Consider the following 12,958-nt stretch of genomic DNA (forward strand, 5'->3'; position numbering starts at 1 on the left):
AACAGCTTGAACCTTTCTCTTTTAATCTTTAAAGCAGAGATAATATCTGAGAGAGCTGTTACAAGAAATCCATGAGACACTGTATGTAGAGTTCTCTGTAGAATGTCTGCATAGAGTAAGGGCTTAATAAATGTGAGTTATTGTTAAGCTTTGCTAAAAATGGAGACTTTGGTACTATTACCACAGTCAAAGTGGCTTAAGGAGTTCTTTCTTTCCTTTTCTCATATCCCTAAAATGACATTCTTTGCTACATTGCTACTTGATGAAACTGATGGTAAGGTTTGGTGAATTCAATCAGGAACAGTTCCTTGTAAAGATTATTGATGGCTTTATAAATTTACTGCTGATCTTAACCACTCAGGCATTAAACTGAAATATCTTGGGCAACAACCAGATTCCTCGGTTTATGTAGAGCTTATGTACCTTGTGTACATTTACATTTATTTTTCATTTGAGTATTTACAAATGAGTAGAAAACTATGTTGTTGACCATATTCTTAAATATGGAACTATAGACAATCTGTCTTAATTTGAGAAAAAGAATGCTTATAAACACTTTTACCATGAAAATTTTGGTAGAATTCCTATGAAAAATAACTAAATAAACAAAAATAAAGTCTTAGTATCACTCTTTCCCTGGCACCCAGTAATAATACCCAGGGTTTCAGTCACATATAAAGAACTGGAATTAGGACAGGTGTGATGATTAGGGGTAACCCCAGAGCTTTGGGAGGCTGAGATGGGAGGATCCCTTCAGCTCAGGAGTTCGATACCTTCCTGGGCAACATAGTGAGACCTCACCTCTAAAAAAATTTTAAAAATTAGCTGAGTTTGGTGGCACATGGCTGTAACCCCAGCTACTTGGTTGACACAGGAAGATCACCTGAGCCCAGGAGGTTGAGACTGCAGTAAGCTATGATCACACAACTGCACTCCAACCTCAGTGACAGAGCAAGGCCCTGTCTCAAAACAACAGCAACAACAACTACTGGTATTGTTTCCAATTTTTTCTGCTGATTTTAGAAAACGACAATGTGGGGTGAGGTGACAGAGGATCCTGAGCATTATGTAGTCGGATATAAATGTAAATCTATAAGTGGAAACAATGTAGACCTTCCCAAGGTCAGATGGTCTGCTTGATTTTATATTCTTGCAATGTTATAGCCTTCCCAGCCCTGGTTATTAACTCATTAATCTTGCTCTCTGCCCCCAGTAGAGAATCTAATGGAATCTGTTGATTCCTTGGCTAGTAGCATAGACTTGTTAACCTTTCAGCTGTCTCTTGAGCTGTAATTTGTGGCTCTAAAACTGTGATATTTCTGTCAGCAAACAGAGAGGGTCTTTAGGAACTATATTAATTTAATCAAATTTAACAATCAGCCTGTCGTACAGCATCTTGCCCTGAAGTCTGTTTTTCCCCAAACCCTGTGTGGAATATAATCACCTTGCTGGTTGGAACCAGTTTCTGACAGACTCTGGCAACTTACAGGTGGATCCTAGTGAATTTTCCTCATTACATTGCTAAAATATCCACCCCACAGGAGTTATAGCTTTATTACCATAACATGCAACTTATGTACTGGCAAAATGACTCACAACATCTGTACAACTGGGACCCCTACTCTCCCTTATCTACATGTGATGATGTATTCTCTTCCCTGTAATATAATCCCATAAAATCTTTTGTTTCTTTCCCTCAGGAAAACACTGCTTTGGAGAATACTCTCAATGTCCTCTTCCTTAACACTCCTATTGATGAAAACTTGTGTTCTCATGATCAGTCATTTTTTTTTTTTTTTTTTTACTCACCAGGTGAATGAAATATGTTTTTTTTTACTGGTAACACTCCCATTTCAGTCCTATTCATGCTAGTAGGTGCCATTGAAACTTCCCCCACAAGGTTAACAAGAATTGCCTGCTGGGTTCAACACAGAAGGCAGAGTTGCAATGAGCCAAGGTTGCACCACTGTACTGCAGCCTGCATGATAGAGTGAAACTCTGTCTCAAAACAAAAAACAAAATTGCATGCTGGGTTCTGGACATAAATATAGTTAATCATAATGGCATATTAATCAGGCAGCACTCTGGTCCACCTCCTTGTTGCTAAAAGTCACGTAGCACTAGATACTGACCATTTATATCCCCCTTGTTCCTACAGATAAGAATTTGAAAATGAGGGTCTTAAAAGTGCTTAAGACTTGATTTGCATTCTCATTGTTTCTATAGATGGAATCTCTGACATTGGACTCATAAGGCTTTTAAGGGTTGCTTAGAATGATTTTCAGGACTAGAATTCCACTAATCAGTTTGAAGACCTCTACAGAGGCGTAAGAGCAGCATGAGAATACAGCTTCTTCATCTCTCATCTCCCTGTCCCATGACTTCATCATGCACTCTTAGACCAATCAATGATCTCCACACTTCAGTCTAACACCCTTAGAAACCTTAACCCCAAGTTCCTTTGGGAGATGGATTTGAGGATTCTTCCTATCTCCTCATTCAGTGACCTACAATTAATCCTCTTTCTCTGCTGCAACCCAGTGTCTCAGTGTATTGACTTGCTATGTATATCAGTCCATAAGCCTATTACAGTCACATCTTAGTGGTGATCCTACTAAGAGGCACCCCTTGTCAGTATCTGCCCATGGCTAGTGCCCCTTCCATTTTGGAGGGCCCAGAGATAAGCTCAAGTAGCTGTTTGGCTCCTTTAAGCCAGGGGCCATCTCTGGAGCCTTCCTTGCCAGTGGAGCATTGCCAACATTTGGCACATAAGCTTGCTTACAGGAGATAAATGGTTTCTAAGTCTGAAAGATGTCTTCTGAATCTGGTGAGTAATCTCAAGTGCAATGAACACCCCTTTTCCCTTCTCCTGATATGTTGACCTTTTCAGAGGTCTGTTACCTGTTATAAGGTCCTGTTGACTCTCCTTAGCCTGTAGGAAGACCCCTGTTTAAGAGGACTTTCTCCAACTGAAAAGATAATAAAGAGCACTGTTTGGAGGAAGTACTCCTGAATGCTTTGAGTCTCAGTTCTGAATCTGGTTTTAGAATTCAGACTTGTGGCCGGGCGCGGTGGCTCAAGCCTGTAATCCCAGCACTTTGGGAGGCCGAGACGGGCGGATCACGAGGTCAGGAGATCGAGGCCATCCTGGCTAACACGGTGAAACCCCGTCTCTACTAAAATTACAAAAACTAGCCGGGCGAGGTGGCGGGCGCCTGTAGTCCCAGCTACTCCGGAGGCTGAGGCAGGAGAATGGCGTGAACCCGGGAGGCGGAGCTTGCAGTGAGCTGAGATCCGGCCACTGCACTCCAGCCTGGGCGGCAGAGCGAGACTCCACCTCAAAAAAAAAAAAAAAAAAAAAAAAATTCAGACTTGTAAGAACACATGCCTAGTCTTGTTCCATTTATGTGTGGGGAGTCCTGAAGGAGTCACTAGCAAATGCTCAACAGGCCTGAGTTGTTGGCAACCATTTTGTCTCTTTTTCTAGGTTAAAACTCAGATACCGAGAGGAGTGACTGGTATTGTGTCTTTGTTACATCTATAATTTTGTCTTGGCTGCTATGAGAAATGATAAGTTGATTTTTCTAAGCAAGCTATTGGGCTGTGTATTACAAAATTGGACATCCTTCACCTAAAAATCCATGAAAAAGAAGAAAATGATTTACATTTGTAATGCAGCCTGGTCCCAGTACTTATTAGAATATGGGGAAAGATGGCCAGAAATGGTTCCTTTGGTTACAGTACCTTCTTTCAGCTAGACTTGTTCTTTAAAAAGAAGACAAGCAGCCGGGCGCGGTGGCTCAAGCCTGTAATCCCAGCACTTTGGGAGGCCGAGACGGGCGGATCACGAGGTCAGGAGATCGAGACCATCCTGGCGAACACAGTGAAACCCCGTCTCTACTACAAAATACAAAAAACTAGCTGGGCGAGGTGGCGGGCGCCTGTAGTCCCAGCCACTCGGGAGGCTGAGGCAGGAGAATGGCGTGAACCTGGGAGGCGCAGCTTGCAGTGAGCTGAGATCTGGCCACTGCAGTCCAGCCTGGGCGACAGAGCGAGACTACGTCTCAAAAAAAAAAAAAAAAAAAAGAAGACAAGCAAGATGAAGTCTCTCATGAATATAGTGTTTTATATTGCTTTGGAAAAACAGGCAATAAAGAAAAAAATGTAAAATTCAGATATCAGAGAATGTTAATAAACCTGTACTAGCAGAGTCCCAGTAAAGAGATGGTGATACTTTGCTAATTTAGTTAAATAAGTGGTCAACTCCACTTCCCCTACTATATGGGGGAGCCCTGACCACATCACCAGCTCCTGAACCATAGTTCCTGCCTCCAAGAGGCCAGAAATGAGGAGGATACAGGAGTGGTCATTTCTTACACCTATCAGGGAACCCTTCAGCCAGGGTGCCACTTCAGCTTCAGTAGAGGAATTCTGCCTTTGGCAGCTACTTATGGGAGGTGTTGATGTCCATGTGGGGAAACCTATGGGGCTGATTTCCATATACTCTTTGTTCTCTACTTCTGACTTATTCATTTTGAAAAACAATATGCCCACTTATTGTTTTCATTTAAATTTCCAATTCATAACCCCACCTGGGCCAATGCTCAAAGCTTGTGAAATATACTTCTAATATTTGAGGAGTAGAGAATGGTCTTAGAAAGGCTAGAGATGAAGCAGATCATTTGCATATTGACTTCCTTGATAACCCTGGTATAGGCAGCATCCCAGATTTCAGTGCCTATAGTCAACCCTGTTGGAGTGTTAACACTGGAGACAAGCCTAAGATTGAGCATTATCGTGATTGCACTCTGGCTAGACTCCATGAAGAGGCACTGAAGCAAAGAAGTCTTAACAAAGATCAAGAAGTAATGCAAAAGCCCAATGAAAGTCCCTCCAAGTTCCTGGGATGCATTTTTAAAGTGTTCAGGCAATACACACATGTTGACCTCACTGTTCCAGAACATTTAAACATAATAAACATAACATTTATTAGCCAGAGTGCTTCCAATATTCTGAGAAAGTTGCAAAATGTCAAAGGGGCATTGGGCATGTCTTTGTCTCAATCAGTGGGGATTTCTTTCAAAGTATTTACCAGCACTGACCAGGTTCAGAAGCAGAAAGAGCTTCAAAGAATCCAGCAAGTCACCTTACTGACAGCTGCTCTAACCCAAGGAACTCTTTACCATGTCAAGGACCCTGCTTGGGCACCCCACTTAAGAGAAGACCCGATTTTCCCCATGCTTCCAATAAGAAGGTGCACTCCACTGCAGATCCTGACCAATGTGCTTATCGCAGACAGGAGGATCACTGGAAAAAAGATTGTCCAAACCACAAAGGGGCAAATACTGAGAGAAATCAACCTCTCATTCACCAAATGCATTTCCTGCTACCTTCAGGCAAGGGACTTGAGGCTGTGAACTTTGTTGATGAGGGACAGGTATTACAGGACCGTGGGAGCGCCTTCTGATCCAACCAACAACTTTCAGTTTTCCCACACAGAGTGTTTCCCAGGTTGTTATGACAGTGGAAAATAGACTTCCTAGTAGATACTGGAGCTACTTAATTGGTATTAAATACAAACCTGTCCAAACTGTCTTCAGAAACCACAAAAGTGACAGGAGTCACAGGGAGGACCCTATAAAGACCACTTCAATCCCTAGATTGCCAACATAGTTTCTTATATATGCCTAAATGCCCCATTCCTCTCTTGGGACCTGATCTCTTGACTAAACTGAATGCAAAGGTTGCCATTTCCTTAGATGACTGAATATCAGCATGTCCCCATATGAAGTTTGCACCTAGCAAGCTGAATTGTTACAAGAAGCTCATAAACCTGAAGAATTGCTACAAAGGGTGAGCCACCATACTTGAGCCAATGGGAGACAAGAGAGGGATAAGTCCAAAATTCCAGTACAGGTTAATGTATGTGTAGAAATGGCACGCCAAATCTAAAATAATATCCCTGAGGAAAAAAGCACAATAAGATACTGAATCTTTGTTACCCATTTTCCTCCAATTTAGGCTCATTACACCTTTCTGGTCCTCATATTACACACCTACCTTGGTGGTCCGGAGGCCTGGGACTAAGGAATATAGGGTTGTTCAGAACTTGAGAGCCACTAACCAAATTGCAAAGGACATTCACCCCATGGTTCCAAATCCTTATACACTATTCACAACTTTAACTGGTGAACCTTGCTGGTTTACAGTCTCAGATCTGAAAGATGCTTTCTTTTTCATTCCTTTGAGTTTAGAGTCACAGAATTGTTTGCTTTTGAATGAGAGGTTCCAGATACTAAGGAAAAACAGCAGTACTGTTGGACAGCTCTCCAAGCCTTTAAAAACTCTCTAATCATCTTTGGGGAAATTCTTACTAAGCACCTTCAGGACCTTCAGCTAAAACATGGGACTCTACTCTAATATGTTAATGACGTATTAGTTGCTGGTACAAACAAGGAGACTTCTAACCAGAGCACCATATTAACTTTAAATTTTCTGGCCAAAGAGGGATATGAAGCATGCAAGAAAAGGCAAAATGTTACAATCCTCAGTTAAACACTTTGGGGCTAATCTTTTGCAGGGACAGAGAAATCTGCTCCTTGACTGGAAGTAAGCTCTTTCTAGAGCTGCCAGGCCTATGACATGGCAGCAACTAAGGAGTATTTTAGACCTGGCTGGATTATGCCATATTTGGATCCCCAACTTCAGACTCATAGCAAATTTGTTGCATATTTTTTTCTTTTTGTATTTACTTTAAGTTCTAGGGTACGTGTGCGGAACATGTAGGTTTGTTACATAGGTATACATGTGCCATGTTGTTTTGCTGAAACCATCAATTCGTCATTTACATTAGGTATTTCTCCTAATGCTATCCCTCCCCCAGCCCCCTACCCCATGACAGGCCCTGGTGTGTGATGTTCCCCACCCTGTGTCCATGTGTTTTCATTGTTCAACTCCTACCTATGAGTGAGAACAAGGGATGTCTGGTTTTCTGTCCTTGTGATAGTTTGCTTAGAATGATGATTTCCACCTTCATCCGTGTCCCTGCAAAGGACATGAACTCATCCTTTTGTATGGCTGCATAGTATTCCATGGGGGTATATATGCCATATTTTCTTAATCCAGTCTATTTTTGATGGACATTTGGGTTCATTCCAAGTCTTTGCTATTGTAAATAGTGTGGCAATAAACATACGTGTGCATGTGTCTTTATGGCAGCATGATTTATAATCCTTTGGGTATATACCCAGCAATGGGATCACTGGGTTAGTATTTCTAGTTCTAGATCCTTGAGGAATCGCCACACTGACTTCCACAATGATTGAACTAATTTACACTCCCACCACAGCATAAAAGCATTCCTATTTCTGTGCATCCTCTGTATCTGTTGTTTTCTGACTTCTTAATGATCGCCATGCTAAGTGGCATGAGATGGTATCTCGTTGTGGCTTTGATCTGCATTTCTCTGATGGCAGGTGATGATGAGCATTTTTTCATATGTCTGTTGGCTGCATAAATGTCATCGTTTGAGAAGTGTCTGTTCATATTTTTTGTCCACTTTTTGATGGGGTTGTTTGTTTTTTTCTTGTAAATATGTTTAAGTTCTTTGTAGATTCTGGATATTAGCCATTTATCAGATGGATAGATTGCAAAAATGTTCTCCCATTCTGTAGGTTGCCTGTTCACTCTGATGATAGTTTATTTTGCTGTGCAGAAGTTCTTTCATTTAATTAGATCCCATTTGTCAATTTTGGATTTTGTTGCCATTGCTTTTAGTGTCTTAGTGATGAAGACTTTGCCCATGCCTATGTCCTGAATGGTATTGCCTAGGGTTTCTTCTGGGGTTTTTATGGTTTTAGGTCTAACATTTAAGTCTTTAATCCATCTTAAATAAATTTGTGTATAAGGTGTAAGGAAGGGATCCAGTTTCAGCTTTCTACATATGGCTAGCCAGTTTTCCAAGTACCATTTATTAAATAGGGAATCCTTTCCCCATTGCTTGTTTTTGTCAGGTTTGTCAAAGATCAGGTGGTTATTTCTGAGGCTTCTATTATTTCTGAGGCCTCTGTTTTGTTCCACTGGTCTATATATCTGTTTTGGTAAAAGTACCATGCTGTTTTGATTAGTGTAGACTTGTAGTAAGTTTGAAATCAGGTAGTGTGATGCCTCCAGCTTTGTTATTTTTGCTTAGGATTGTCCTACCTATGTGGGCTGTTTTTTGGTTCCATATGAATTTTAAGTAGTTTTTTCCAATTATGTGAAGAAAGTCAGTGGTAGCTTGATGGGGATGGCATTAAATCTATAAATTACCTTGGGCAGTATGGCCATATTTTCACGATATTGATTCTTCCTATTCATGAGCATGGACTGTTCTTCTATTTGTGTCTTTTATTTCATTAAGAAGTGGTTTTTAGTTCTGCTTGAAGTGGTCCTTCACATCCCTTGTAAGTTGGATTCTTACGTATTTTATTCCCTTTGTAGTAATTGTGAATGGGAGTTCACTCATGATTTGGCTCTCTGTTTGTCTATTATTGATGTATAGGAATGCTTGTGATTTTTGCACATTGATTTTGTATGCTGAGACTTTGCTGAAGTTGCTTATCAGCTTAAGGAGGTTTTAGGCTGAGACAATGGGGTTTTCTAAATATACAATTATGTCATCTGCAAGCAGAGACAATTTGACTTCCTCTTTTTCTAATTGAATACCCTTTATTTCTTTCTCTTGCCTGACTGCTCTGGCCAGAACTTCCAAAGCTATGTTGAATAGGAGTGGTGAGAGAGGGTATCCTTGTCTTGTGCCAGTTTTCAAAGGGAATGCTTCCAGTTTTTGCCCATTCAGTATGCTATTGACTGTGGGTTTGTCATAAATAGCTCTTATTATTCTGAGATATGTTTCATCAATACCTAGTCTATTGAGAGTTTTTTGCCTGAAGGGCTGTTGAATTTTGTCGAAGGCCTTTTCTGCATCTATTGAGATAATCATGTGGTTTTTGTCATTTGTTCTGTTTATGTGATGGATTACATTTATTGATTTGCATATGTTGAACCAGACTTGCATCCCAGGGATGAAGCTGAATTGATCATGGTGGATAAGCTTTTTGATGTGCTGCTGGATTCGGTTTGCCAGTATTTTATTGAGGATTTTTGTATCAATGTTCATCAGGGATATTGTCCTAAAATTCTCTTTTTTTGTTATGTCTCTGCCAGGCTTTGGTAGCAGGATGATGCTGACCTCATAAAATGAATTAGGGAGGATTCATCTTTTTCCATTGATTGGAATAGTTTCAGAAGGAATAGTACCAGCTCCTCTTTGTATCTCTGGTAGAAGTCAGCCGTGAATTCGTCTGGACCTGGAATTTTTTTGGTTGGTAGGCTATTAATTATTGCCTCAATTTTGGAATCTGTTATTGGTCTATTCAAAGATTCAACTTCTTCCTGGTTAGTCTTGGGAGGCTGTATGTATCCAAGAATTTATTCATTTCTTCTAGGTTTTCTAGTTTATTTGCATAGAGGTGTTTCTTAGGTCCACTTGGTCCAAAGCTGACTTCAAGTCCTGGATATCCTTTTTAACCTTCTCTCTCGTTGATCTGTCTAATATTGGCATTGTGGTGTTAAAGTCTCCCATTATTATTTTGTTGGAGTCTAAGTCTCCTTTTAGGTCTCTAACAACTTGCTTTATGAATATGGGTGCTCCTGTATTGGGTGCATTTTTATTTAGGATAGTTAGCTCTGCTTACTGAGTTGATCCCTTTACCATTATGTAATGGCCTTCTTTGTCTCTTTTGATCTGTGTTGGTTAAAGTCTGTTTTATCAGAGACTAGGATTGCAACCCTTGCTTTTTTTTGCTTTCCTTTTTCTTGGTAGATCTTCCTCCATCCCTTTATTTTGAGCCTATGTGCATCTTTGCACATGAGATGAATCTCCTGAATACAGCACATTGAAGGGTCTTGCCTCTTTATCCAATTTGCCAGTCTGTGTCTTTCAACTGGGGTATTTAGCCCATTTACATTTAAGGTTAATATTGTTATGTTTGAATTTGATCTCATTATTATGATGTTAGCTGGTTATTTTGCCTGTTAATTGATGCAGTTTCTTAATAGCATCTATGGTCTGTATGATTTGGCATGTTTTTGCAGTGGCTGGTACCGGTTGTTCCTTTCCATGTTTAGTGCTTCCTTCAGGAGGTCTTGTAGGCAGGCCTGGTGGTGACAAAATCTCTCAGCATTTGCTTGTCTGTAAAGGATTTTATTTCTCCTTCACTTATGAAGCTTAGTTTGGCTGGCTATGAGATTCTGGGTTGAAAATCATTTTCTTTAAGAATGTTTAATACTGGCCCCCAGTCTCTTCTGGCTTGTAGGGTTTCTGCTGAGGGATCCACTGTTAGTCTGATGGGCTTTCTTGTGTAGGTAATCCAACCTTTCTCTCTGGCTGCCCTTAACATTTTTTTCCTTCATTTCAACCTTGGTGAATCCGACAATTACGTGTCTTGGGATTGCTCTTCTTGAGGAGTATCTTTGCAGTGTTCTCTGTATTTCCTGCATTTGAATGTTGGCCTGCCTTGGTAGGTTGGGGAAGTTCTCCTGGATGATATCCTGAAGAGTGTTTTCTAACTTGCTTCCATTCTCCCCGTCACTTTCTGGTACACCAATCAAATGTATATTTGGTCTTTTCACATACTCCCATATTTCTTCGAGGCTTTGTTCATTTCTTTTCACTCTTTTTTTTTTTTCTCTAATCTTGTCTTCTAACTTTATTTCATTAATTTGATCTTCAATCACTGATATCTTTTCTTCTGCTTGATCGAATTGGCTACTGAAGCTTGTGCATGTGTCATGAAGTTCTCATGCTGTGGTTTTCAGCTCCATCAAGTAATTTAAGGTCTTATCTACACTGTTCTAGTTAGCCATTCGTCTAACCTTTTTTCAAGGTTTTTAGCTTCCTTACATTGGATTAGAACATGCTCCTTTAGCTCAGAGAAGTTTGTTATTACCAACCTTCTGAAGCCTACTTCTGTCAACTCATCAAACTCATTCTCCATCCAGTTTTGTTTCCTTGGTGAGGAGCTGCGATCCTCTGGAGGAGAAGAGGCACTCTGGTTTTTGGAATTTTCTGCTTTTCCACTCTGGTTTATCCCCATTTTTGTGGTTTTGTCTACCTTTGTTCTTAGATTTTGATGAACTACAGATGGAGTTTTGGTGTGGATTACCTTTTTGTTGATGTTGATGCTATTCCTTTCTGTTTGTTAGTTTTCCTTCTAACAGTCAGGCCCCTCAGCTGCAGGTCTGTTGGAGTTTGCTGGAGGTCCACTCCAGTCCCTGTTTGCCTGGGTATCACAGAAGAGCCTGCAGAACAGAAAATATTGCTGCCTGATCCTTCCTCTGGAAGCTTCATTCCAGAAGGGCATCCACCTGTTTGAGGTTTCTGTCGGCCCCTACTAGGAGGTGGCTCCCAGTCAGGCTACATGGGGGGTCAGGGACCCGCTTGAGGACGCAGCCTGTCTGTTCTCAGAGCTCAAACATGGTGCTGAGAGAACCACTGCTCTCTTCAGATCTGTCAGACAGGGATGTTTAAGTCTGCAGAAGCTGTCTGCTACCTTTTGTTCTGCTATGCCCTGTCCCCAGAGGTGGAATCTAGAGAGGCAGTAGGCCTTGCTGAGTTGCGGTGGACTCCACCCAGTTTGAGCTTCCTGGTTGTTTTGTTTACACTGTGAGCTACTCAGGCCTCAGAAATGGCAGATGCCCCTCCCCGCCGTCAAACTGCAGTGTCACAGGTTGATCTCAGACTGCTGCACTAGCAGTAAGCAAGGCTCCAAGGGTGTGGGATCTGCCGAGCCAGGCATGGGAGGATATCTACTGTCTGCCAGTTGCTAAGACCATGGGAAAAGCACTGTATTTGGTCAGGAGTGTATCATTTGTCCAGGTACCGTCTGTCACAGCTTCCCTTGGCTAGGGAAGAGAAATCTCCTGACCCCTTGCACATCCCGGGTAAGGTGATGACCCGCCCTGGTTCAGCTCGCCCTCTGTGGCCTGCACCCAGTGAGATGAACCAGGTACCTTAGTAGGAAATGCAGAAATCACCTGTCTTCTGCATCGATCTTGCTGGGAGCTGCAGACCAGAGCTGTTCCTATTCAGCTATCTTGGAAACGACCACAAGATGCCTTAAAGGGGGCATATGATAACCCAGACTCCAAGATGTGCTTATTTCACATTGAACGCCTGTATCAAAATATCTCATGTACCCCATAAAAATATACACCTACTGTGTACCCCCCAAAAATTAAAAAAATATGTATAAAAAGGGAATACAACAAACAGTTCGAATGGACTGGGAATTGACAAAAGGATTTTTTGACCATTAAAGAAAAGTTGATAACACCTCCGGTATTAGGACTCCCCATTATGAGGAAGCCCTTTGATCTATTTTTGCATGAAAGACAAGGAACGGATTTGGGAATAATAATCCAGGATTTCGGGAACATCAAGAGGCCAGTCTATACTTCTCAAAGCAAAATAGGTACTGTCACAAGGGGATGGTCATCTTGCCTTAGGGTTATTGCTGCCACCTGTGATTTTCTTTAGGAAGCAGAAAAATTTACTCTGGCCCAGCCAACTACAGTGCACACACCCCACTATGTATTTCCTTTACTGTAACAAGAGGAGGCTATTGGCTGATCTCTAGAAGCCTATGTCCACAGTATGCTATTGTCCTGAATAACCTAAATGTGATATTGAGAGCTTCTGTTACTTAAAATTCTGCCACCTTGCTTCCTCAGATGGCATCTAAACCTATGCATGACTGCTTACAAATTATCCAACAAGTTAATTCTAGCTGGCCAGATTTTATTGACATACAATTGGAAGATCCAGATGTGGAGATTTTCACAGATGGAAGGAGCTTTATGGATCAGGAAGAAAAAAAAAGGCCGAGTATGCTGTGGTGATACACCGACAAGTTTT

Source organism: Trachypithecus francoisi, unplaced genomic scaffold (genome assembly GCF_009764315.1).
Source record: "Trachypithecus francoisi isolate TF-2019V2 unplaced genomic scaffold, Tfra_2.0 Lachesis_group1, whole genome shotgun sequence".
Classification (NCBI taxonomy): Eukaryota; Metazoa; Chordata; class Mammalia; order Primates; family Cercopithecidae; genus Trachypithecus; species Trachypithecus francoisi.